General features: G+C 39.8%; 1 pseudogene; it reads right to left on the bottom strand.

Annotated features, from left to right (window-relative positions):
* Window positions 1–1,472: 1,472 nt before the first annotated feature.
* The window catches only part of LOC113897923, a 155,822-nt pseudogene continuing 129,902 nt past the window's right edge, over window positions 1,473–27,392 (bottom strand).

The raw sequence follows: 27,392 nt of genomic DNA, 5'->3' as shown, positions 1-27,392 counted from the left end.
TGATTTCTAATGATGGAAAGGGAGAGAAGGGCAAGAGGTGAAAAAGCAACGGGCAATGCCTTTAACTCATATTTTAAAATACAAGACAGCATAAATCATATTTTTAAAAAATTAGGAATATATTTGATTGATTTAGCCTCATTTGACTTTGTTTATTAGACTCAGCTTTGCATGTGATGACTTCGGGTTATTATCACATTAACATGATGAAGTGAGAGAAGGGGAAATTGAAACACATGTTTATAAAGCACCGTGTTTAATGTCCTCTAATTCTCTAATTAACATACAGCCCTGTACAGAACAGTTATTTCCTAAAAATGTGGATGTTTAAGAGGGGAGAGATGCTTTGTACATTAGTGTAATTATGTTAAAATCAGATTCACTTAATTTCTTGTTTATAGATATTATATTAATTTTAAAATAATGTATAAGAATGTGGAATACTTCCTATTATCTCAAAATCAAGCATATTTGTTGTCTAAATGAAATTTCCTCATATTTCAAGAATAATTTCAATTGGGACAGCTATTAATGCGTGATTGATATTATAATGAAATTTTCTATTGTATTAGAATTGGCTATAATGACTCTGCAGGGCTAATATATCACCTTAGAAATATGAATGTAAATAGAAAACTGATGCAAAAAAAACCCCTCTGTGTTTTAGTAATTTTATTTTTTTTAGCACTGCCAGGCCTGGATATTTAATTTGAGCATTTTTACGATACAGGCTATTGACAAAAATATTCTAGTTTGAGGAAGCAGTATATTATAAGATTAATGTAAACTTTTGAAGACAATCTAATGGGAAGCAAAATGTTGGAGGGTGAGGACACAGGTTGCTTGTAGAGATAGAAAAGGAAGAGACAGGACAGGGAGTGTATAGACAGAGTGGGAAGACTGGTCATGTTTTTATTTTATCTGTTTTATCATTTTGCCATTAATTGGTCCAAAGGTTGTTGTTAAAGAAAAGATGATTGTTAAAGGTTATTGTTACGCCAAACAATATTTGGTATTGTAAAACCAAAAGCTTATGGTTAAAGAAAACCAGATATCTCAAGGAATTTAGCACTTTTATATGTATGGGAAGATGCAAGGGCTCACTGAAATCATTCCTTTGATATCACCTCAGCTATCTGAGGACTTCCCAGGTGGCACCGCTGTAAAGAATCCTCTTGCCAATACAGGAGAGGCAGGAGACTCAGGTTTAATCCCTATGTTGGGAAGACCCCCTGGAGTAGGAAATGGCAACCCATTCCAGTATTCTTGCCTGGAGAATTCCATGGACAGAGGAGCCTGGTGGACTACCCTCCATGGGGTCACAGAAGTCGGACAAGACTGAGCATGCACACATGCACACTGTCTGGGGCCAGTTTCCTGGTGGCTGAGTTGGTAAAGATTCCTCTTGCAATGTAGGAAATCACCTGCAGTGCAGGAGACCCGGGTTCAAGGCATTATTAGCCTTCTGTCCTTTATGACTCTTCATTTAATATATCAAGTTCAGCAATGGTTTTGAAATGGGGAACTGAGTTCTGTTCATGGAGCTGAGGAATGAACTCTGTAAACTTGCAAAAACACTCATGCTGGCAAAGTTTATTTTAAAGGATAGAGATACAAAGCCCTCAGCAGAGACACTGAGAGGGGGTGAAGAGCCCCCAAAAGGTGGGGATCATAGCAATTTTATATGTTTATTAGTATCGATCTATACATTTTTGGTGGGCTTGTGACTTTAATGTACATCATTTTTGACCAATTAGTTTGAACGTCGCAATGTTCAGTTTGACATTTTTATGTCTTTCTTGGATCCCCAGTCCTTGGGTTTTTTTACACACTGAGTAACCAGCCCATGACCCTTTTCCTTGACCCCAGGTGATTGTTTAAGGACCAGTTAATGGTCTCTCTGTTTTTTTTTTTTTTTACCTTGATAAGCTGGACAATAGTTAATGATTGTCCTGTCCAGGTTTGAATGTTTTATGACTTATCAGACCAGAGAGGCATTCCCTGAATGTTTGGAAATTGAAACAAAGAGCAAGATGCTTACTTGAGAAGAAAAAAATTGAAAAAAAAAAAAAAAAAAGGAATTAAGGTCTTAAAGTCCCACACTATCTAGCAATTTCTGCCTCAGTTTTATCTAAAGTTGTCCTTGAAAGAAAGCAGGTTTTCTCAGAAGAGTTCAGATCTCAAAATAGAACACAGGGAAATTAAGAACCAGATCCAACCTGATAGAATGAGCCTATTCATTTCCTTTTTGCTGATTTCAAAAGCTTCTTAGTATGCCTGTTGTGACTGATCCACAATCCCTTTCTTGTCGCTAATGACAACCTCAGTAATGGAACAATAGTGGTCCCCTCTCGTTTTCTAATACAAGAATTTGCCCTCTGCTTGTATAGCATTGGGATCAAGAACTCTTCCAAAAGAGATGGTACATCATTACAGGCGTACTTGAAACTTGGTCTCAACTTTCAAGTCATCCGTTGTTTCCTTCAGCGTATGTCTTTAGCTCAGTACTTGAGATGACCCTCCAAAATGGCCTATAGCTGTTTATAACACTTTTTTAAGTAGCTGAGGGATTACCCTCCCCATTGGATAATTCAACTTTTGCTCAGTCACATGCATCATGCAGGCTGCCATGGCATCACACTTCTCAGCCTGCTCAGCCAGTTTGGTTTCTGATCAGCTTATTTTCATTTATGACTGGATGTTTATGTCCAGCGTGGCTAGTGAAAGATGGATCGGGGCTCAGCATGGCTGACTTTTTGTTTTCAAAGATACTTTTATCAGATTAATGATGTTCTCATCTATTCCTGAATTACTAACAGAGTTTCTTTTTTATCATAAATTTGGTTTAAACGTTATTAAATGGCTTCCCTGCACCTAACTGACATTACCATATTGTTTTTCTCTTTTACTATTTTAATATGGTGAATTAGAGTCATGGATTGTTGAATCTTAAGGAGGAAAAGGAAGAGATCGAGAATGAGATGGTTGGATGACATCACTGACTAAGTGGACATTAATTTGAGCAAACTCTGATTGTGAAGGACAGGGAAGGCTGGTATGCTGCTGTCCATAGGGTGGCAAAGAGTCAGACATGAATTAGCACCTTAATAACAACAACAATCCCGAAGAAGAGCAGTTTTATGCATTTCATTCTTATATAATTTATTTTCTTTGTTATATGTATACATACAAGTATAACTGTAACCAAGGAGGACCTTGTGGCACCTTCCTTGTTGACTCCTTCCCCAGATCCTCTAGATTAACTCCACTCTATGTACTTAGATCATCTAGTCCAGCATTTCTCATGATGTACTCTGCATATAAGTTAAATAAGCAGGGTGACAATATACAGCCTTGATGAACTCCTTTCCCGATTTGGAACCAGTTTGTTGTTCCATGTCCAGTTCTAACTGTTTCTTCCTGACCTGCATACAGGTTTCTCAGGAGGCAGGTCACGTGGTCTCGTATTCACATCTCTCTCAGAATGTTCCACAGTTTGTTGTGATTCACACAGTCAAAAGCTTTGGCATAGTCAATAAAGCAGAAGCAAACTGGAACTCTCTTGCTTTTTCAATGATCCAACAGATGTGGGCAATTTGATTTCTGGTTCCTCTGTCTTTTTTAAATCCAGCTGGAACATCTGGAAATTCACAGTTCACGTAATGTTGAAGCCTGGCTTGGAGAATTTTGAGCATTAATTTGCTACATTTTAGATGAGTGAAACTGTGCAGTAGTTTGAGCATTCTTTGGCATTGCCTTTCTTTGGGATTAGAATGAAAACTGACCTTTTCCAGTCCTGTGGCCACTGCTGAGTTTTCCAGATTTGCTGGCATATTGAGTGCAGCACTTTCACAGCATCATCTTTTAGGATTTGAAATAGCTCAACTGGAATTCCATCACCTCTACTAGCTTTGTTGTAGTGATGCTTCCTAAGGCCCACTTGACTTCACATTCCAGGATGTCTGGCTCTAGGTGAGTGATTACACCATCGTGTTTATCTGGGTCATGAAGAGCTACTTTGTACAGTTCTGTGTATTCTTGCCACCTCTTCTTAATCTTCTACTGCTGTTAGGTCCACGCTATTTCTGTCCTTTATTGAGCCCATCTTTGCATGAAATGTTCCCTTGGTATCTCTCATTTTCTTGAAGAGATCTCTAGTCTTTCCCATTCTATTGTTTTCCTCTATTTCTTTGCATTGATCACTGAAGAAGGCTTTCTAATCTCTCCTTGCTATTCTTTGGAACTCTGCATTCAAATGGGTATATCTTCCTTTTCTCCTTTGCCTTTCACATCTCTTCTTTTCATAGCTATTTGTAAGGCCTCCTCAGGCAACCATTTTTCTTTTTTGCATTTCTTTTTCTTGGGGATGGTCTTGATCCCTGCCTCCTGTACAATGTCACAAACCTCTGTCCATAGTTCTTCAGGTACTCTGTCTATCAGATTTAATCCCTTGAATCTATATCTCACTTCCACTCTACAGTCATAAAGGATTTGATTTAGGTCATACCTGAATGGTCTAGTGGTTTTCCCCACTGTCTTCAACTTAAATTTGATTTGGCGATAAGGAGTTCATGATCTGAGCCACAGTCAGCTCCTGGTCTTGTTTCTGCTGACTGTATAGAGCTTTTCCATCTTTGGATGCAAAGAATATAATCAGTCTTATTTCAGTATTGGCCATCTGGTGATGTCCATGTGTAGAGTCTTCTCTTGTGTTGTTGTAAAAGGGTGTCTGCTATGACCATTGTATTGTCTTGCCAAAACTCTGTTAGCCTTTGGCCTGTTTCATTCTGTAGTCCAAGGCCAAATTTGTCTGTTACTCCAGGTATTTCTTGACTTCCTACTTTTGCATTTCAGTCCTCTATAATGAAAAGGATGTCTTTTTGGGGTGTTAGTTCTATAATGTCTTGAAGGTCTTCATAGAACTGTTCAACTTCATAGAACTTCAACATTCAGATAACTAAGATCATGGCAAATAGACGGGGAAAGAGTGGAAACAGTGAGACTTTATTTTGGGGGGCTCCAAATCACTGCAGATGGTGACTGCAGCCATGAAATTAAAAGATGCTTGTTCCTTGGAAGAAAAGTTATGACCAACTCAATGGCTTATTAAAAAAAAAGAGACATTATTTTACCAATAAAGGTCCATCTGGTCAAGGCTATGGTTTTTCCAGTAGTCATGTATGGATGTGAGAGTTGGACCATAAAGAAAGCTGAGCGCAGAAGAATTGATGCTTTTGCACTGTGGTGTTGGAGAAGACTTGAGAGTCCCTTGGACAGCAAGGAGATCCAACCAGTCAATCCTAAAGGAAATCAGTCCTGAATATTCATTGGAAGGACTGATGCTGAAGCTGAAACTCCAATATTTTGGCCACCTGATGTGAAGAACTGGCTCACTGGAAAAGACCCTGTTGCTGGGAAAGATTGAAGGCAGGAGGAGAGGGGATGACAGAGGATGAGATGGTTGGATGGCATCACTGACTCAATGGACATGAGTTTGAGTAAACTCTGGGAGTTGGTGATGGACAGAGAGGCCTGACATGATGCAGTACATGGGGTCACAAAGAGTCAGGCAGGACTGAGCAACTGAACTGAACTAAGTACTTAGATGATAGTATGTGATGCACATTTCTAGAATTGTTTTACAATTGCTAATACCCCTACCAAAGGGAAGATGTAAATTACTTTATGACCATGAGCTTGTAGCCTGCAGGCCTCCTGGGGCCTAAGGACTGATCGTGTTAACCCCTGTGGCACTGCCCTGTTACTTCACCATCAGCCAATCAGAGAACTGTGTTGTTCATATAACCTGTGACTCCTCTCCCTCACCCAGTCTTTAAAAATGCTTTCCTGAAACCTATCAGGGAATTCTGGTACTTGTGAGCACTAGCTTCCCTGAACAACTTGCTTGGCACTCAGCAATAAATGCTTCTCTTCACCACAACTGTCAGTAGATTGACGTTACTACGTGTAGGTGAGCTGATCTGAATTTGGTTTGGCAACATGCTTTGCCATTGTTTTAAACTTTATTATAAAGAGTATCATGCTATTTATAGCAATTTGATCCTTTTTGCTAAAAATACATCACCAACTGAACGGACATGAGTTTTGGACAAGCTCTGGGAGATACTGAAGGACAAGGAAGCCTGATATGCTGCAGTCCATGGGGTGGCAAAGAATCAGACAGAACTTGGTGCCTGAACAGCAACAACAAGGTTCATATATATTGTCACATTCATTCGTTTTGACTGTTTTTCATATTTCATTGTGTAAGCAAACAGTCTATTATATGGTTGTATCAGTTATCAGAACTTTTTATAAACAATAGTGATAAAGATGGAGTCCAGCAGGCACAGGGACAGAAAACTGGCAGTGGAATAGAGAGCCAAGAACTAGAGCCCTGCATTCACAGAACTTTAGGGACATCGTAGATAGCCTGTCTCATCAGCAAGGAGGGGTGGGAAGATTCAGTAAGTGGAGCTGAAAAGCTGGCTATCCACAAAACTAAAATCATATCTGAAAAGATTAAGGATTTGAATATTAACAAAACTGTGAACGTCTTAGTCGAACATATTGGTGAACATATTTTAGGCATAAAAATTATTGACAATATTTGACAATATTAAAATTAAGAAATTTGGTTCATCAAAAGATACTCCTAAGTGAAACATAAATTATAAAAGAGAGAAAGCTATCAGCAATAAACACAGCCAAAAAGTAAATTTTATCAAGCTAGTTAAAGAACTACTATAAATTAGTAGGTAAAGCAGCAACTCAAAGAAAACAGTGGGGCAAAGACCAGGGAGAAACATTCCACAGCAGAGGAAATACATATGGCACATCTTTTATATCTGCTGCATTGGCAGGCAGGTTCTTTATCACCAGCGCCCCCAGGGAAGCCCATGTGTACACATATGTATATGTATACATAGGTATATGTATAGATATGAGAGAATATTAATCAACCATAAAAGAAGGAAATTCTGCCATGAATAAGCCTGGGGGACATTATCCTAACTGAAATAAACCAGACTAAGAAAGACAGATACTATATGGTCTTGCTTATATGTGGGGCCTGAAAAAGTCAAACTCAAAGAACCGGAAAGTAGAATGGTGATTGCCAGAGGATGGGGGTTAGGGGAAATGGGGAGAATTTGGTCAAAGGGCAGAAACTTTCAGTTATAAAATGAATCAGATCTGGGGCTCTAATATACAGCATGGTGATTATAGTTAATTACACTGTATTGTGTACTTGGAATTTGCTAAAAGAGAAAATCTAAAGTATTTTTGCACACACAAAAATGATAACTATATGAGGTTATGGATGTGTTAATTAACTTGATTGTGGTAATTATTTCACAACGTGATTATACATTTAATCATCACATTGTACAGTCTTTAAAAAATACACTTATTTTGCAACCCACCCATTTTACTCACAAGCATTTACCCAAGAGAAATGAAAAAAAAAATGTACAAAGACATATCCATGAATATTCACAGAAATTTTATTTAGAATAGCCAAAAAAGTGGAAACAAACCAAATGTCCACCAACAAGTAACAAATTGTAGTACATCCATGTACGGAAATACTACCTTAAAAAATAACTATTGATCCATGCAGCAATATGACTGGATTTCAAAAAAATGTGGATAAGAAAAGTATATACTATGTAATTCAATTTACATGAAATTCTTAAAACATCTAAACTACAGTGAGAGCTTGGAGCCGAAGGAGGTATATTGGTATCCAAAATAGGATTGGGGGCTCTTTGAGGTAATGATGGTCTTTTATGTTTTGGGCTTCCCTGGTAAAGAATCCACCTGCAAAGCAGTAGACACGGGTTCAATCCTTGGGTCTGGAAAATCCTCCAGAGAAGGAAATGGCAACCCACTCCAGTATTCTTGCCACAAAAATCACATGAACAGAGGAGTGTGGAGGGCTACCATCCGTGGGTCACAAAACATTGGACACGTGCTCTGGAGCATGTTGGAGCATGCACACATAATCAACCATAATGGTTACCCAAGTCTACATATTTGTCAAAATGCATTGAAATGTATACTTACAATGAGAAGACTTCTTTTCTATAAACTGTACCCCAGTAAAATCGACAAAAAAGAATCTCACCTTCATTCTGGGTAGTATGTTCACAAATATTTATTAAAATAAGCAAACAATTTAATCACTTAAATTAGTAAATAAATATATACACAATGGAAGGTCACAAATGGACCAGTTGAATTATGATCAATCCAAGTATAGACACTTGAGATTCTTTAAAATTTCAAGAAGTTACATGTTCGCCCATACAGTCTCAATGCCTATACTGGATGCTTGGGGCTGGTGCACTGGGACGACCCAGAGGGATGGTATGGGGAGGGAGGAGGGAGGAGGGTTCAGGACGGGGAACACATGTGTACCTGTGGCGGATTCATTTTGATATTTGGCAAAACCAATACAATATTGTAAAGTTTAAAAATAAAATAAAAAAAATAAATGAACTTTATTGGCATGTCCTAGCATTGATGCTTATAATATCTTTGATAGGAACATGTGTCATTAGTGCCTTGATATTTATTTAAGATTTAAGATTTAAGATTAAATTTAAAATTTAATAAATTTAAGAAAATTTATTAAAGATGCAAAGAAAATTATGTGACCCTTCAGCTGCTATCTACTATTAGCATATCGAGAAAAACAGTGGATACTTTGTCTGCAGACAGACGTAATGTCTGATCCTTGTTCACTGGAGTTGTAAGGCAGAACCAGTGGTGGATGGACAGGCAAGTGCAAGGAAGGGGTAGATACTCTCTTTGCTGGAATTCAGCGTAGAAGCTGGAGCTTGATGTGCTGAAAGGTCCAAAGCAGAAAAAAATGTCAGAATGCCAACTCATGTAACTATTTTTCATTGGTTAGATTCCACTTATTTCTCTAAAAATTGAGATAGATAATCCTTGATCTCAGCCTGGCCTGCAGCTTTTTTTAAAAATAAGAGATAAAAGTTGCCCTAATATACAAAGAATAAAGAATATGATTTGAAGTTGAAGTTGCTGGCTTCTCCAAAAATATCTGAGCTTAATGCAATTATATAAACATCATTTCTTTTTTTTAATGTTTTTGCAAATCTTTTTTTAAAATTAATTAATTTATTTTAATTGGAGGCTAATTACTTTACAATATTGTGGTGGTTTTTGCCATACAGTCACATGAATCAGCCATGGGTGTACATGTGTTCCCCATCCTGAATACCCCTCCCACCTCCCTCCCCATCCCATCCCTCAGGGTCATCCCAGTGCACCAGTCCCGAGCATCCTGTCTCATGCATCGGACCTGGACTGGCGATCCATTTCACATATGAGAATGTGCATGTTTCAATGCCATTCTCCCAAATCATCCCACCCTCACCTTCTCCCACAGAGTCTAAAAGTCTGTTCTTTACGTCTGTGCCTCTTATGCTGTCTCGCATATAGGGTCATTGTTACCATCTTTCTAAATTCCATATATATGTGTTAGTATGCTGTATTGGTGTTTTTCTTTCTGACTTACTTCGCTCTGTATAATAGGCTCCAGTTTCATCCACCTCATTAGAACTGATTCAAACGCATTCTTTTGAATAGCTGAGTAATGTTCCATTGTGTATATATACCACAGCTTTCTTATCCATTTGTCTGCTATAAACATCATTTCTTAAGTAACTCACATAGCAATCACTGTAATTTCTCTGACACTGCCAGTTAATAGGGGAGAAGGAAATGGCAACCTACTCCAGTATTCTTGCTTGGAGAATCCTGTGGATAGAGGAGCCAGGTGGGCTGCTGTCCATAGGGTCGCACAGAGTCGAACACGACTGAAACGATTTAGCATGCATGCATGTATTGGAGAAGGAAATGGCAATCTACTCCAGTATTACCTGGAGAATCCCAGGGACAGAGGAGCCTGGTGGGCTGCCATCTATGGGGTCGCACAGAGTCAGGCACAACTAAAGCGACCTAGCAGCAGCAGCCGATTAATAGAGACAACTATATTATGGCTCCATCCCATTAATGAGCTCTCAGATATCATCCAGGTAGTTTTCTTTACCAATCTGAGCCTCCAGGGAAGTCCATTACATAGTTTTCTTGTACTGACATCCCTGGCGATGTTTCTTGCTTGAGAGGTAGAAAATGCAAACCCAGAAGGTGCAAGTTCAGGAGTCAGGTAGACCTGGGTTTATATTCTAACACTTCACTTAGTAGATATTTGGCACTGAAAAATTTGCAACTTTTCTATGTCCTGCTTTCCTCATTTGTAGTATCATGAGACTAATAGCAAGAAAGTAACTTTTTGAAAGGTTTTTATATCTTTATAGTGTTAAATGAATTATTATATACAGGTGTTTAGAGTTACATGAAAAATGTATTTAGAAATATTTTGGTTCCATGAAAATGTTTATGTAGTGATATTTTGAGTGACCAGTTTGTCCTGAAATACTAATTTTCTACCTAAGAGGCTGGACTCAATATCCTTCTCACTTTAGAAACTAACCTGTAGAAATATTGTAAAGTTAAATAAAATACAATTAAAAAATAAATAAAATATTATAAATTTAAAAGAAAAAAATAGAAAGAAAAAAAAGAAATAGATTCTCAGTGGACTTGAATGTGTTTGGAAACCTATGACTCAAACTGAAAATGATTAGCTAAAGAAAAAAGAATTATTTTGTTTTTATTTCTTAAAGAGTTATCACCAACCCTGATTGTAACTGTGATCCTTCTCAATAATAACTGTTTATTCTTGCCAAGCAGGTAAAATACACTAATCTGGGTTTGGTGATTAACTCAGATCACTCAAATCTCTATTTGACAGGCACTTCTTATCTCTCTCTATTTTTCTTCCCTGTGCAATTTTGGAATGACATCTATGTATTTTCCTTCTCTTCAGTTGAAAACAAAACTAAACTAAATTAAAGCTAAATGAAACTTAACAGAACAATACAAACATTCCCCTCCCAAATAAAAACACCTTGGGACGTGTACTTGTGTATCATGATATAACCAGAAATATTTCCTTCATACCAGTGTGATTCTAAAGAAAAAGAAAGAAAAAGAAAAAGAAAAAAGAAAAAAAAGAAAAAGAGCATTGACCCAAGATTAGGGAACAGTACAAGAAATTTTAGAGTTGTTTAGACTTTCCAGCACTAAATCTGATAAGTTTAATATCCAGATCTGGAGTGTCTTACCATCCTAAATATAAGAGACTATTACTGATTATACATGACTCAGTTATATAAATCCTGTTCTGTCATGAGAACCAATTCATGGAAAATAAAGTCATGTAAAGTGATATTTAAAAATAAAAGTAGTCTTAAAAATGTATCTTTTAAAAATGATAAATGTTTACTTAAAAACATCCAAGCTATGTACTTCTAAAATAGAATAAAATATCACTAACACCTAGAAACTGGAGAAGGCAATGGCACCCCACTCCAGTACTCTTGCCTGGAAAATCCCATGGACGGAGGAGCCTGGTGGGCTGCAGTCCATGGGGTCGCTAAGAGTCGGACACGACTGAGCGACTTCCCTTTCACTTTTCACTTTCATGCATTGGAGAAGGAAATGGCAACTCACTTCAGTGTTCTTGCCTGGAGAATCCCAGGGATGGGGGAGCCTGGTGGGCTGCCGTCTGTGGGGTCGTACAGAGTCGGACACGACTGAAGCGACTTCCCTTTCACTTTTCACTTTCATGCATTGGAGAAGGCAATGGCAACCCACTCCAGCGTTCTTGCCTGGAGAATCCCAGGGACGGGGGAGCCTGGTGGGCTGCCGTCTGTGGGGTCGCACAGAGTCGGACACGACTGAAGCGACTTAGCAGCAGCAGCAGCAACACCTAGAAACAAGGACAAAAGCACATTAGTTCTATTTTACTTTGTTGAGTTCCAAGATGAAAGAGTATGTTTATACAACTTGGACTACTTGTTTTATTGTGCAAAATTATTGCAGTGAGAAAACAATTTTGCTTTTTTTTTTCCTTATGAGAAAAGTATTTAGCAAGAGGGAAGCAGTTGGACTTTCCTGTAGTCCAGTAGTTAGGTTAAGAATCTGCCTGCCAGTGGCAGAGGACATGGGTTTGATCCCTGGTCCTGGAAGATCTCACATGCCTGGAGCAACTAAACTCATGCACCAAAACTTTTGAGTTTGCACTCTAGAGCCTGGGAGCCACAACTTCTGAAGCCCTTGCACCTACACGACATACTCTGCAACAGAGAAGCCACTGCTATGAGGCAGAGCACCACAAGAAAGACCCAGCCCAGTCATAAATAGACAGAGAGGCAGCTTTCTAAGAAGCTCACATCTAAGACATGAGGGTTCAATTCCTGGGTCAGGAAGACCTCTCGGAGGAGGAAATGGCATCCCCCTCCAGTATTCTTGCCTGGAGAATCCCATGGACAGAGGAGCCTGGCGGGCTATCATCCACAGGGTCACAAAGAGCTGGACATGATGAACTGACTTAGTACGCACATGCACACATCCTGATATTAAACTGAAGGTTATTTTCTGAATCTATATGATCTCTCTTTGACAGTTAGTTGGACACCGCTGACATACCACTATAGATTACAACATTATATCCTTAGTTCTTATTCCGAGTTTTGCTTCTTGGTTTAATTAGTTGGATCTCATTGCCAGTCAGAAATAGGAACTTCAAGGTTTACTCTTGATATTTAAGTAAAATTGTCCTCCAGGCAATTCAGTGATGGGCTTTTCTATGAGAACAGAGCCTTCTGGGGATCAAATGCACAGCATGGTGATTATAGTTAATAATACTATATTGTGTGCTTTAAATTTGCTAAGAGATTATATCTTAAGTGTTCTAACCACACACACACACACACACACACACATGTACACATACAGAGACATCTAGGTGAGATGACAGCTATATGATAATCATTACACAATGCATGTATATATGAAAACATCAGCTGTATGGCTTAAATACATATAATTTTTATTTGTCAATTATACCTTTAAAATAAAGCTAGAAAAATACGGGTCAGCAATCATAATTTACAGTTATTGAACGATCAAGCCTTACCCTTTCTATATTGAACTGTCTGCTTAAAGGAGAATCACAAGGCTTTTAAATATTTAAGGTGTCTCTAAAAGAAGGAAGTGGAGAGACACAAATCACGACTTAAAGCCCTTAGGCTGATTAAGTCAGAGCTGAGGAAGCATTTTATTTCCTTTCTGAAGTTCTAATCTTTTTCTCCCAATTTTATTTTCTTAGGGTGCTGTGCCTTGGTCTTTAGATCAATGAAATTCTGATTTACTAATTTTACATGCCATTTTTGATCACTTTGCTTCTATAGTACAACAGCTCTGATTCCCCCAACCCTTCCACCTCCTCTTCCAGTCTTAGAAGTGTGGTACAAACCCAGTATTCTATTACTGAAGGAAGTTCATACAGGTCAAACTAGCCAACTGAACATATATACTAGGCATTTTTTTTTGTTTTACTGCTCTAGAACAGTGGCTAACAGAATATCTCACTTTATACTAGGAGTCATGTTATATATTTGAAACAAAACATCATAAACAAATCTGGCATCTTATGATCCACCATTTACTGAATCATGATTTTTAACAATTCTTTTACTTTTCTAAAATTCAGTTGCCATGTTGGGAAAATAAAAAAAATCTAAATACATTTACTTAGTAAAATGACATATGCTCATTTTGAATATAATACATGCAAAAATATCTGTATGTAGTAGGTATTCTAAAAGTGAGTCTCCTATTTCCAGTATTTCCTAAAATGAAACATTTATATTTTCATAAACCACTGTTTTAGCTTTTAATTGAAAATTATTTCATTCTAGTTTTAGGGAGAGTATTTTAAATCCCATTCCAGCACTTTGATTATCAAAGCAAAAACTGAGTTCTAAAGCTGTCAGGAGATGGCAAGGGAATCAACCTTCTTCTTTATGGATTCTTTTCTGGTTAAGTTAATACCTCTTTCAAGAGTCGGAATTGTTGCCTTTTGGTTTTGACACTGAACTTAAAGTGATGGTATTTCAGGGAAAACTGAAATGCAAAGGATGCTGTGTTGCATTTACTTTAAGGGTCATTCACGATGACTTTTACTTGTCTTAGTCATTAGCCTCCCTGTTTTGAAAAGGCCAGGTACATTTGGGTCAGTGCAGAGGGTGGTCACCGGTAGCTTGCACTCTGTCACTGTCACCCAGCTGCTGAATGGCTGTATTTTACATTCCACAGGTAATGGAGGCGGTCAGAGCTAGTCCAATTCCTACACAAATCAGAACTTCACCAAGGACTCAGCAGTGTCTGATTTTTAGTAAGAAAGGCTTTTTCTGCTCAAGTCCCTCAAATAATCTACATCAGATTTTCAATGAGACTGCAGCAATGATTGTCTGTGAATGCATTTCATTAGCCCATTAATGAACTCTATGGTAAAATGACTTCAGAACTTAGGATGTAAATATGTAGGTAAAGATAGGACAGACTCAAACTTTGTTTCAAATATTTGCTTTAACTTGGATTAAATATTATGAGATGCACACTGTGTTGTTATTCATTCCTTTTTTTAAAAATTTACTTGTTTATTTATGTAAGACTGTGCTGTGTGTTCCTTGCTGCGAGTGAGCTTTCTCTTGCTGTGGGGCACAGGTCTCTCGTTGCTTGTTGCAGAGCACAGGCTCCAGAGCAAGCGACCTCTGTAGTTACGGTGAGTGGGCTCAGTAGATGAGGCTCACGGGCTCTGGAGTGCCAGATCAGTATTTGTGGTTCAAGGGGCTAGTTGCTCCAGGCATGTGGAATCTTCCCAGATCAGGGATCAAGCCCATGTCCTCTGAATTTGGCAGGTGGATTTTTTCTTTTTATTGGGGAATACCTCAACAAGTTATGGCCCACTAGGGAGATGTCCATTCTAATTTTCCTGGGATAGATTTTGAAACTTTTTATTTTTCTTGGAGCCACTGCTTTTGCTGGCAGCAGCCTCCTCGGGTCCACTGCTGAGTGGCTCCTCGTTGGCAGGCAATTTTCCTGTCCTCTCTTCCTTGGGGACTCTCTTGTTTCCTAACTCTTTGGGGTCACTAACTGGTTCCTCTTTGGGGAAAGTTTTCTTCCTTTTGGAAGGACTTCCAGTGCCTGCTATCTCTTCAAGATCACTACTAACCAGCTCCTCTTTAAGATTTCTTTTTCTTGGATTTGGAAAAGGAGACAGATGGGTCTTCAATTCCATTTCCTGAGAAGCCTCCTGGGGCTTTTGCTTCTTTTGGGGCCTCTCACCTGTCTCCTCACACTCCCTGGGGCACTACTATTTTCTGAAGATTTCAGGGCAATTGCAGCCAGCCTTTTCTTTTCCTTCAAGCATTTCTTCTATTTCTCCAGGTTCCCAGCAATCTCAGCAGCTGCTTCACCTGCCTGAACTATTGCTTCCTTCATGACATCCAGCTTCTTTCATGGGACCTCTCCAATCTCACAGAAGGATAGCCACTCCTTAACTTGTTCTCAAATCTTCTCCCCTGAACATTGGGTACTGAGGTGGGTACCTCAGTGTGTGTGCTAAATCACTTCAGTTGTGTCTGACTCTTTGCGACCCTATGAACTGTACCCTGTCGGGCTCCTCTGTCTGTGGGATTCTCCAGGCAAAAATACTGGAGTGGGTTGCAACTTCCTCCTCCAGGGGATCTTCCTGACCCAGGGATCTAATCTGCATTTGTTACATCTCCTGGATTGGCAGGTGGGCTCTTTACCACTAGCGCCATCTGGGAAACCCCTAGATACTTCGGAGAGGCGATCAATTCATGAGGCAAAACTGCACTTATTTGCCAAGTATCGGAAGATGTGGCCTTTTTTTAGTGGCTGTTTGGCCAATGAAGGTAGAGTGGAAAATGAGTCCATATTTTGGGGTGTTATCCCTTGTCTTCAAGGCTCTGGAAACTTGGTTGCTTTGCTGGGTCCTGGGAATCACTCTGGCAGGTGGGTGATAAACTACTGGATCACAAGGAAAGTCCGTCATTCATTCTTTACATTAACTTATTAGTATATGTGGTTTCAGAAACTTCAGTAACAGCATGCTTGCTCACTGCACTATTCCCTCTTGCTTCTGTCTAAACCCAGCCTAACAGGCTGCAGCATCCAAACACTGACAGTTTTATTTGAGCATTGAGCAGGGATTTTATTTCACTTCATTACATCTTATCACACTTTTCATTTTTTATTCCACTAAGGCAGGCTCATCTTCCTTTCACACTGCCAGAGGCTACCAATTGGTAATAAATCTCAGCTTCCCAGCCCACTCAAAAGAGGAGAAATCAAATGAGAAAAAAGGAAGTAGACCATGGCCACTGGTTCCATTCATGCTCATAGATTTTTTGCAAACTTAGGGGACTTGTTAAGATTAACATATTACTATTCACAGATAACCATGCGTTGTATAAAATGAGACTTGGATTCATTTTTTTTTCACTTTTATTGAAGTGCAGTTGATTTACAATGTTGTGTTAATTACTGTTGTACAGCAAATGATTCAGTATGTATATAGACATTCTTTTTTATATTCTTTCTCATTATGGTTTGTCATAGGCTATTGAATATAGTTCTCTGTGCTCTACAGTAAGACCTTGTTATTTATCCATCATATATATAAAAATTTACATCTGCTAAGGGCTGCCCTTGTAGCTCAGTCAGTAAAGAATCTGCCTGCAATGCAGGAGGCTTGACTTTGATCCCTGGGTTGGGAAGATCCCCTGGAGAGGGAAAAGGCAACCCACTCCAGTATTCTTGCCTGGAGAATCCCATGGACAGAGGAGCCTGGTGGGGTACAGTCCATGGGGTTGCAAGAGTCTGACATGACTGAGCAACTCAACCACGACCATCACGTCTGCTAACCCCAACTCCCACTCCATCCCTTCCCTCAACACCCTCCCCTTTGGCAACCACCTGTCTGGTCTCTGTCAGAGATCCTGTTTCATGGATAGGCTCATTTTTGTCATGTTTTAGATCCCATATATAAGTGATACATGATTTTGTCTTTGTCTTTCTGACTTACTTCACTTAGTATGATCATCTCTAGTTGCAAGGAGACTTGGATTCTAATTCACTAACTGAAAACATTAATATTTCTGATGTCAATATTTCCATGTTTATATATTAAAAACATGTAAGATAGATCAGATAATTTCTATGTCACTTTCAGATTGAAAAATATACCCTTTAGACAATTAGAGAAAAAGAATTTGCTTTTTGAGTAAATCATTGTGTACATGGTCTTGATTCTCAATTAGTAGAAGAATAAAAGATGCCTTAGCTCTTGGTATGTTTTTATAGTAACATTTTTTTAACTAAATATGTGCTTTTTGTGGTAACTAATTTTTTGTGTCAACTTGGCTGGATGATGGTGTGCTCAGGTATTTGGATAACCATTATATCATTATTTCTGGGTGGGTCTGTGAGGATGTTTCTGGAAGGGATTATTGTTTGAATTTGTGAACTGAATAAGCAGATGTGAACAGCATCCAATTTGTTGAAGGCCTGACTAGAACAAAAATGTGGAGGAAGAGAGAATTTGCTCTCTCTGGCTGACTGTTGATCTGGGACATTGGGCTTTCCTTTCTCTTGGACTAGGACTTAGCCCACTGGTACTCCTGACTTTCAAGACTTTACACTGGAACTGGAATTTATACCATTGGTTTCCTGGTTCCCAGGACCCTAGACTTGGACTGGAACTACAGCACTGGTTTCCTGGGTCTCCAACCCAGGACTCTGTTGAGGAAGACAGATTGTGGGACTCCTCATCCTTTATAATTATGTGAACTATAGAGAGACCAATTATTGATTTTACATATGTATATTGTATGCATAAACATATATCTTATTATAGAGATTGCCTGCAAAGAGTCTGCAAAGAGTTGGCAAAGAATTGGACACAAATGAGTGACTGAACTGAACTGAACCAAAATATCTTATTGGTTCTGTTTCCTTAGAGAACCTTGACTAACATACTTTTCAAAAACTGGATTTTTCAAAATGATTAGCAAAGTAATAATTCTCATTATTTGATTGTACATTTTTTACATAATCCTCAAAACACTTTTGTATGTATTATTTTTCTTTTCTTTACCTTTCAATAAAAAACAGTATTCACTCGATATACTACCTCCATTTTAAGTACGATGGATTCAAGATGAGGAGAAATTAAGTGGCTTGGCAAAGATTTTGTGGCTAGTTAATAGCAAGAGAAATAGTACAACTATTAGTTGTAAGTTAATTAGTTAGTTAAATATTAATCATGCTGTTATTGTTCAGCCCCAAGTCATGTCCAACTCTGCAACCCCATGGACTGCAGCACGCCAGGCTTCCCTGTCCTTCACCATCTCCCTGAGCTTGCTCAAACTCATTGAGTTGATTGTATACATGTTAATTAGCTTTTTTTTTTTAATTTTGTGAAATATAGAGAAAAGTGCATATTTGTGCAGTTTAACAACAGCTGTGAGGAAAGCACTCATTTAACTACCCCACGAGGGAAGTTTTAGAACATCACAGAAGGCTCTGTCAATCCCTTCAGTGCCAGATATCCATTGATTGCCTCTCCTCTTCAAACTCGTCATTTTTTAAAAAATCTGCTCTGTGATAATGGAGGTGGTTTAGTGGCTAGGTCGAGTCTGACTCTGTGACCCCGTGAACTGTAGTCCCCATGGCTCCTTTGTCCATGGCATTTTCCAGGCAAGAATACTGGATTGCCATTTCCTTCTCCAGGGAAACTTCCAGACCCAGGGATTGAGACCGGATCTCCTGTGATGTAGGTATTCTCCTTCACTGCAGGCGGATTCCTTACCCATTGAGCTTTTTTTTCTTTCCCTTTGCTGCTAATGTGATATTAAGTGTTGTTGGTAGAAAGTGCTCTGGGGACACTGCAGGAGAAAGGGGCTCCTCCTCTGGGTTGAGAGTGCTGCCTGTGGCATCTGTCTACTGGTGTGTTTATTATGGTCTGTATATATGTGTCATGGACAGAGGAGCATGGCAGGCTTCAGTCCATGGAGTCACAAAAGAGTGGGGCATGACGAAGCAACTTAACAACAACAACAATACATATGTATTGCCTTGCTGATGCTGGGTTCTCAGTGTGACGGTGTACCAATTCCACCTGTGTCTACCAGCCAGCCTCAGCCCTCTTGTACCCGAAAGCATATGTCCTGCTTGCCCAGTGACTGTGAGCCAGCTGTGTCCTGGACAACTTAGTAAACTTCACCATGCTATGGGCTGCATCCACACTTTTTAAAGAAAACCGAGCCCTATACTTGGGAAGATCAACTGCTGCCAAGTTGGTCCTTTCTGTGTACCTCCCTTATTGTGCTGTGCTCACTCAGTCGTGTCTGACTCTTTTGCAAACCTGTGGACAGTACCCTGCCAGACTCCTCTGTCCATGGATTTCCCAGGCAAGAATACTGGAGTGGGTTGCCTTTCCTTCTCCAGGGGATCTTCCTGACCCAGGGATCAAACCTGCATCTCCTGCATTGGCAGGTGGATTTCTTACCACTGAGCCACCTGGGAAACCCTGTACCTCCCTTAGCCCTATGGTTTTCTTCAGAATTCTAGTTGCTGCTGCTGCTGGGTCGCTTCAGTCATGTCTGACTCTGTGCGACCCCATAGACGGCAGCCAACCAGGCTTCCGGTCCCTGGGATTCTCCAGGCAAGAACACTGGAGTGGGTTGCCATTTCCTTCTCCAACGCATGAAAGTGAAAAGTGAAAGTGAAGTCGCTCAGTTGTGTCCGACTCTAGCGACCCCATGAACTGCAGCCTACCAGGATCCTCCGTCCATGGGATTTTCTAGGCAAAAGTACTGGAGTGAGGTGCCATTGCCTTCTATCCTATTTGTAATTCTTTCTCTGTTAGAGTTGTTTTGGATCCTGCACATTGTATAAATCGCAGATTCCGCATTTCTCCCTAGAGGCAGCTATTTTCCTAACTCACTTATAATTATTTTCTTGAGTTCTTTTATAGCTTTGCTACTCATGTATAATTTTTTTTCAATGCTAAAATTTTCAAGATACTTTGCTAGTGCAAGTAAGTAGAAGGGGTTTGCATGAACTATGTACAGATTTACTGGCGATGAACATGTTGTTCCATGAGTAGATGCCTAAAGAGCCAAAGGGCAGCTGAGCATACACTTGCTTGTACAATCCATGGTGAACATTGTATCATGAGTGTAGAGGCTGCTGCTATGTCGCTTCAGTCGTGTCCGACTCTGTGCGACCCCATAGATGGCAGCCCACTAGGCTCCTCTGTCCCCAGGATTCTCCAGGCAAGAATACTGGAGTGGGTTGCCGTTTCCTTCTCCAAGGCATGAAAGTGAAAAGTGAAAGTGAAGTATAAATGGATATCTTTGTGGTACCTGTGCATATGTGTATGTGCTGCAGATGCAAGTCTGTGCCTAAATAGAAGCAGGTAGTATTTCTGCTAGAAAGTATCAGCTTCTAAAGCTGGAACAATGCTAACTTTTGACTCCAGCTGAGCCTTGCTGGGGTGTGAAGTTTCCATCCTCTTAAGCAAAGACTTGATGTTGGTTTCCTCCTGTTTTTAAACATAGTTTCATTTTGCCTTTTTAAAAGAACTGCCTATAAACATAGGCTCTATACTTTTTTATTACTTGCTTTCATTTGTTCAAAATGATGAATTTTAGATACATTAATATTGATGTATCTGATATGGGCTTTATTTATGTAACCACAGTACATCCCGGTCTCATGTGGTTGGGCATTTGAATTATTTTCAATATCTGGCACTTACGAACACTTGCGTCCTAAACAACCTTGTACCCTTTGCAAATAGCTGGCACCCCACTCCAGTACTCTTGCTTGGAAAATCCCATGGATGGAGGAGCCTGGTAGGCTGCAATCCATGAGGTCGCTAAGAGTCGGAGATGACTGAGCGACTTCACTTTCACTTTTCACTTTCGTGAATTGGAGAAGGAAATGGCAACCCACTCCAGTGTTCTTGCCTGGAGAATCCCAGGGAAGGGGGAGCCTGGTGGGCTGCCGTCTATGGGGTCACACAGAGTCGGACACGACTGAAGTGACTTAGCATAGCATAGCATGCCCAGGGGTGCAATTTCTGAACCAAAGGGAATAAATACATCTTCAGTATTTCTAGAACCGCCCTAGTGGCTCAGATGGTAAAGAATCCATCTGCAATGCAGGAGACCTGAATTCAATTCCTTGGTCAGGATGATCCCCTAGAGAAGGATATGGCTTCTTGTCTGGAGAATTCCATGGACAGAGGAGCCTGGCACGCTATTGTCCATGGGGTCACAAAGAGTTGGACATGACTGAGCAACTAATATTTTCAATATTTCTAGATTATGGTATATTATTTACCAAAGAGTTTGTACCAGTTTGCAATCCCTCTAGCTATATATGAAAAAATTTATAGCTTCTATATGCTTTTAACATATCTTAATACTAAGAATAATGTTATGATTAAGCATGTCCCTGACTTCTAAACTTTAGTGCTTTTGCTTATGTTTGTTAGAAATTTGGGTTTCTTTTTGGTGAACTATTCTTTTAATTCTTTCACCTATTTTTCTATTGGTTGTCTGACTTATGAGTTTTCTTCCCTAACAGCAATAATCTGGATAAAAGTCCTTTATCAGCTATATGTGTTGCAAATACCTCCCTCCAGCCTATGGCTCTTCGCTTTTTTTAGTGGTGTTTTTTGAAGATGGTAAAATTATGATTGTAATTTTAACATAGGTGAATGAATTCATCTTTTTCTTCATGGTCACTGCTTTTTGTGTTTTGTTTTAGAAATACTTTTCTACCAAGGAGATTATATATTCTTCCATGTTACCTTCTAAAAACTTTATGGTTTTGCCTTTCACATTTGGGTTTTTAATCTACCTGGAATTGATTTTTTTTTTAATATGGCATGAATGGTCTTGCTATTATGCCATAATTTCTAAAAATCAAATGTATACAAGGTCACCGTTACCATTTAGTTTTTATATCTACAGTTTGGGGAAAAGTAGCCTGATGTAGAATAAGCCCTTTTTTTTTCTTTTTTAAAGAAACCAGTAATTCCTTTTTTTTTTTTTTTTTTAAAGAAACCAGTAATTACGCCCTTCCTGATTTCAGATACTTCAGGGAAGTGTTTTACTTAACCTCAAAAACAGTTTATTTTATAGATAAACCAATTAAGGGTTCGAGAATTTGAGGAGCTTGGCCAAGGTCACAGAGTAATGTCGATTAGAGCAAGGATTCAAATTTTTACCATTTATTTCAAAAGCTTATGCTAATAAATTTGATGCAAGCCTCCTCTTCCAGGGGGCATGAAGGGGCTAACCTAACTGAGCCCCCTGATGGGTCAGGGCATTCTTCCCCGCTCCCCACCGGTACGCCCCTCGGGTTCAGGCTGCAGATAAAAAAACTAAGATTGGTTCAAGCAAGACAGGATTTATTCAACAGCCAGAGAATGGAGAAGTGAAGCTCATGCTCTAAAGGCACCCCCTCCTCACAGGAAGGAAGGTGGGGGACTTTTAAGGGGTAAGAGGCAGGTGTCTCTCCCCATTAGGAACTGGGGAGAAGGGCGGAAAGTGGCAGGAACAGCAGGGCATGCGCAGTCCCTCAGGCGCCTTCGCCTGCGAGCTCCGGTCACTCGGTCCTGTTTTCCGACTATTTACGACTCCGTGAATTATAGCCCACCAGGCTCCTCTGTCCATGGGGCTTCCCAGGCCAGAATACTGGAGTGGGTTGCCATTTCCTGCTCCAGGAGGCCTTTCTGACCCACCCAGGTACTGAACCTACATCTCCTGCATTGACAGGCAGATTCTTCTTCTTCTGTGTTTTTTTTTTTTTTTTTTTTTTTAGTTGACGGATAATTGCCTTACAGATTTTTATTGGTTTCTTGCCAGGCAGATTCTTTAGAAAAGCCCAGGCTGACTCACACTAGGCACAAATCGTACCTAGCCAAGTACAAATCCCTCGTTTGGGCGGAGACCTTGGCGTGGAAATGAAGCTATGGTAACTGTCGGGTCCCTCCAGCTTTCATCTGTGCAGACGTGTTTTCGTGCTCAAGTCAGAGTCGGTTCGGGTTTGTTGACTGCTGCTTATCTCTCAAGATACAGCTGGAAGCGTCTTTGCCAAATACCAGGTACTTATGAAACAAGGATAAATCGAGGCAGGAAAGCAATGACCTTTCGCCCAGCCTTTGCTGTCTTGGAGCTAGCCTGTTCAGTCTGGTTTTGTCGTGAGCCCTATGGCGTCTGTGGATTAAAGCACAAGCTTGGGTGTCTGCTCTTTGGGCCTGGGGCTGCATAGCATGGTAAGACTGCTGTTGCAGGAAGACGGGCCCTTTCCAGGGTCCGAGAGGGGGCTCTTGTCTAACACTCAGAAATTGCTCCAGGAGGCACGTGTGCTGACAAAGCAAAGAAAGTTCACTGGGAAGGGGCACTCGAGTGGAGAGCAGGAAGGTAAAGGAACCCAGGAGAGCTGTTCTGCTGCGTGACTCGCAGTCTCGGGTTTCACGGTGATGGGATTTTTCTAGGTTGTCTCAGGTCACTCGTTCTGACTCTGGGTCCTTCCCGTGTTGCACACATTGCTCAGCCATGATGGATGCCACTGAGGATTCTGTGAGGTCTTTAGGACATGTGGTGTCTCCTTTTGACCTTTCCTGAATTCTTCTGGTTGGCGGTGGCTTGTCAGTTTTGTGTTCCTTACTGGGACCTCTTGTAAAACTCACAGGAATGGTTACTGTGGTGCCTGGCCAGCGTGGGCAGTTTCAGTCAGTGTGTTTCCCCTAACACTGCTGCTCTTGTCTTTCTAGGAATAGAGGTGTGTGTATGTATGCATGTGTGCGTGTGTTGTTCCTTTTTTAAATTTCTTTTGTTTTTCAGTGTCTTTAATTTGAAATTTGGATTTTCCTGGGATCATGAATTCTGATTCCCATTCTGAGTTTACTCTATACTCAGTTACTCCACTTTCCTTATATGTATTTTCTTACATTTGTTAAGGAACCTAACCTGGGTCTGCTTGCCTGAAAGCCAATCTACTGATACCAGGTTGTGTGGCGTTTACTGCAAGGTGAGGAGAATGAGTAGCTTATGCTTAAAAAGATTCAAATTCCTTGATGGCTTTTAGGAAAAACTTTTTAAAGGCAACGTTAGTGGTGAGGGCTGTAGGCTGCCTGATTAGCAGTGGATATTCTTCTGATTGCTCAATGGAGAGGTAATAGGGTGGTATTTTGGGAGTTATAACCAACAGCCTTCTGGTTCCAGTCAATGTGGGATCTATGTACTTGTGGTGCAGTTAACCAGTTAATGTTTTACACCTGGTGGGGTTTTTAATGTTTGCATTTCCCCTCCACCCCCAGCCACACCATGTGGCATGTGAGATCTTAGTTCCTTGACCAATTGAACCAGCAACCCTTGGATTGGAAGCTCAGAGTCTTAACTGATGGACAGCCAGGGAAGTCCTCTGGTAGGGTTTTTACTATCTGCAAAACAATTCCAGCATTTGGCTCAGAATATTACCTACAGCCCTTGAGGAGGAACTACCGGTCCTTGACTTTTTCTTATAGCTAAGCTATTATCATTTTGTCTTATTTTACCTTGGTTTCTGCATTTTGTGTCTTCTATCACTTCATGGGAAATAGATGGGGAAACAGTGGAAACAGTGTCAGACTTTATTTTTTTGGGCTCCAAAATCACTGCAGATGGTGACTGCAGCCATGAAATTAAAAGACGCTTACTCCTTGGAAGGAAAGTTATGTCTAACCTAGATAGCATATTGAAAAGCAGAGACATTACTTTGCCAACAAAGGTTCGTCTAGTCAAGGCTATGGTTTTTCCTGTGGTCATGTATGGATGTGAGAGTTGGACTGTGAAGAAGGCTGAGCACCGAAGAATTGATGCTTTTGAACTGTGGTGTTGGAGAAGACTCTTGAGAGTCCCTTGGACTGCAAGGAGATCCAACCAGTCCATGCTGAAGGAGATCAGCCCTGGGATTTCTTTGGATGGAATGATGCTAAAGCTGAAACTCCAGTACTCTGGCCACTTCGTGCGAAGAGTTGACTCATTGGAAAAGACTCTGATGCTGGGAGGGATTGGGGGCAGGAGGAGAAGGGGACAACAGAGGATGAGATGGCTGAATGGCATCACTGACTCGATGGACGTGAGTCTGAGTGAACTCTGGGAGTTGGTGATGGACAGGGAGGCCTGGTGTGCTGTGATTCATGGGGTTGCAAAGAGTCGGACACGACTGAGCAACTGAACTGAACTGAACTGATGATTGAATTTGCTCTTTGGAACTCGAGGAAGGTCTAGGAGAATAAAGCTATTCTGCAAACAAGAGGTAGGGGATGTAGGGGTTCTTTCTCTCTTTGGAAAGGCCCCACAGGCTCTTGCTTGGATTCCTGTCTTCAAAATAGGCTTGTATGTGTATGCAGAGTTAAGCATCTCTTTCTTTATTTACATCACATTATCTTTCAATAAAAATGCTTTATTGGGGAAATATAGAAAGTTGACAGTTTCCTGAAGTTCAAATTTTAGTTATAAATGTAGAGCCCCCAGAACCTGCATTCATTTGCCAGGTATGTTCCAGGGGCGCTTGGGAGCTCCAGCAAACTTCTACACGCTCCACTCTGAGGGTTAGCAAGCTAAGGAGGCAAGGTTTTAATTCCCTCACACCTTACAAGTTCCTCATACCAGCTTTAGCCAGAGAAACCTCTGACTTATCTGCTATGTTAGTTGGGCTATCAGTTAAATATTTGAAAAAAACTTGACAATCAGAGTGAGTATTTTAGGATACAACAGGATGCTTTCAGTTACCTAAATGTTATTATTTTAAATATTTTATTATTTAAAATATCCACTGGAGAAAATTAAATTTACAAAATTTTTAAACTCTAGAATTAAATGAACTTAATAAGGTCAGTTTTTATAGTCAATTTTATTTATATGCTAATAAGAAACAATTGGAAGATAAAATATTTATAAATAAATATTTATAAGAGCATCATAAAACCTAAAATACTTGGGAAGATAGTTTTAAAAAGACTGATTTGAGTTGTTCTATATGGCAGAAACCAACACGATATTGTAAAAATTACAAAAAGAACAAAAAAGAAAAAAAATATGACAGGAAAATAAAAAGACATGAAAGGCAACTCCCTGGTGATCCAATAATTAGGACTTTGTACTTTCACTGCCAGGGCCTGGGTTCAATTCCTGATTGGGGAACTAAGATCCCACAAGCTTAGCAGCATGGCAAGAAAAAAAAAAAGTTTAAAAATATGTGAAAGATTTCTGTACTGAAACCCGAAAATAATTGCTAACATTTTAAAAAGCCTAAATTTAGAGTTGCATCATGTTCATGGGGTGAAAAAGTCATTATTAAGATGTATGTTCTCACCAAGTTTATAGCAACACTTTCACAATAAAAATCCTATCTTCTCTAGATTTTCCTATGCTGCTGGATTTTGCTCTGACAATTTCTTACAGCTTCCTTATTTCTTTAATGCCCTCAAGCTATGTATATATATATACACATATGTACATCTTAGCTGAACCAAAGCAGGTCAACCCTCAGCATCCAGCTGAGATTGAGTCTAGGGCTCCCCCCGACCCTGCCAACCATAGATGCCAGAAATCTGAGGATGGGTAAGTCCCTAATATAAAATGATGTGATGCGGAGGACCTCCATGTCTGCAGATTCTGCACCCTTGGTGAATTCAATCAACCACCATTAGGAACTGCCAGTGCTAGGGGCTGATTGCACCTAATCTGTAGGTTCTCCACCTTGGTTACTATTGACATTGATGGCTGGATAACCCTTTGTTATTGGAGATTGTTCTGTGTGTTGCCTGTCTAGCCGCATCCTTATCCTCCACCCATATGGTTATTAATAACAGCCTCCTAGTTGCTACAAACAAAATGTACCTAGTTATCGCCAAAAGTCCCTTGGGAGGCAAAATTGCCCCAGTTTAGAACCAGTAATGTAGTACATCATTTCTCAGAACAAAAATCCCACCTTTCAAGTAATTCTTTTCTTTCTCTCATTTCATTTATCACTTTCAAACAGTATCTTTTATCCTGATTCTTGCAAATAGCATTATTACAGATTGAAACTTTTATGAATACATTCCTTGAAAGTGTTTACTTCCCAATAATGACAGAATTAATTCCAAATTTCTTAACATGGCATGTAAAGCTTCATCTCTTTTTATCTCTTATCTTACTCTACCTTGCTTCAGATGAATATTCCTCCTGCAATATTTTTTTATCACTCTCAGCCCACATTCAATACTGTATTGCTTTTCATTATGTCTCTGCTACCCTTCCTCATTTGGCATGTGAATGAGGCATTCCGTTGTGTGTGTGTATATATATATATATACA

The sequence above is a fragment of the Bos indicus x Bos taurus genome, chromosome 8 (assembly GCF_003369695.1).
Source record: "Bos indicus x Bos taurus breed Angus x Brahman F1 hybrid chromosome 8, Bos_hybrid_MaternalHap_v2.0, whole genome shotgun sequence".
Taxonomy (NCBI): Eukaryota; Metazoa; Chordata; class Mammalia; order Artiodactyla; family Bovidae; genus Bos; species Bos indicus x Bos taurus.
Note: the sequence above shows the minus strand (reverse complement) of the source record. Positions and strands in the feature narration are given on the sequence as shown.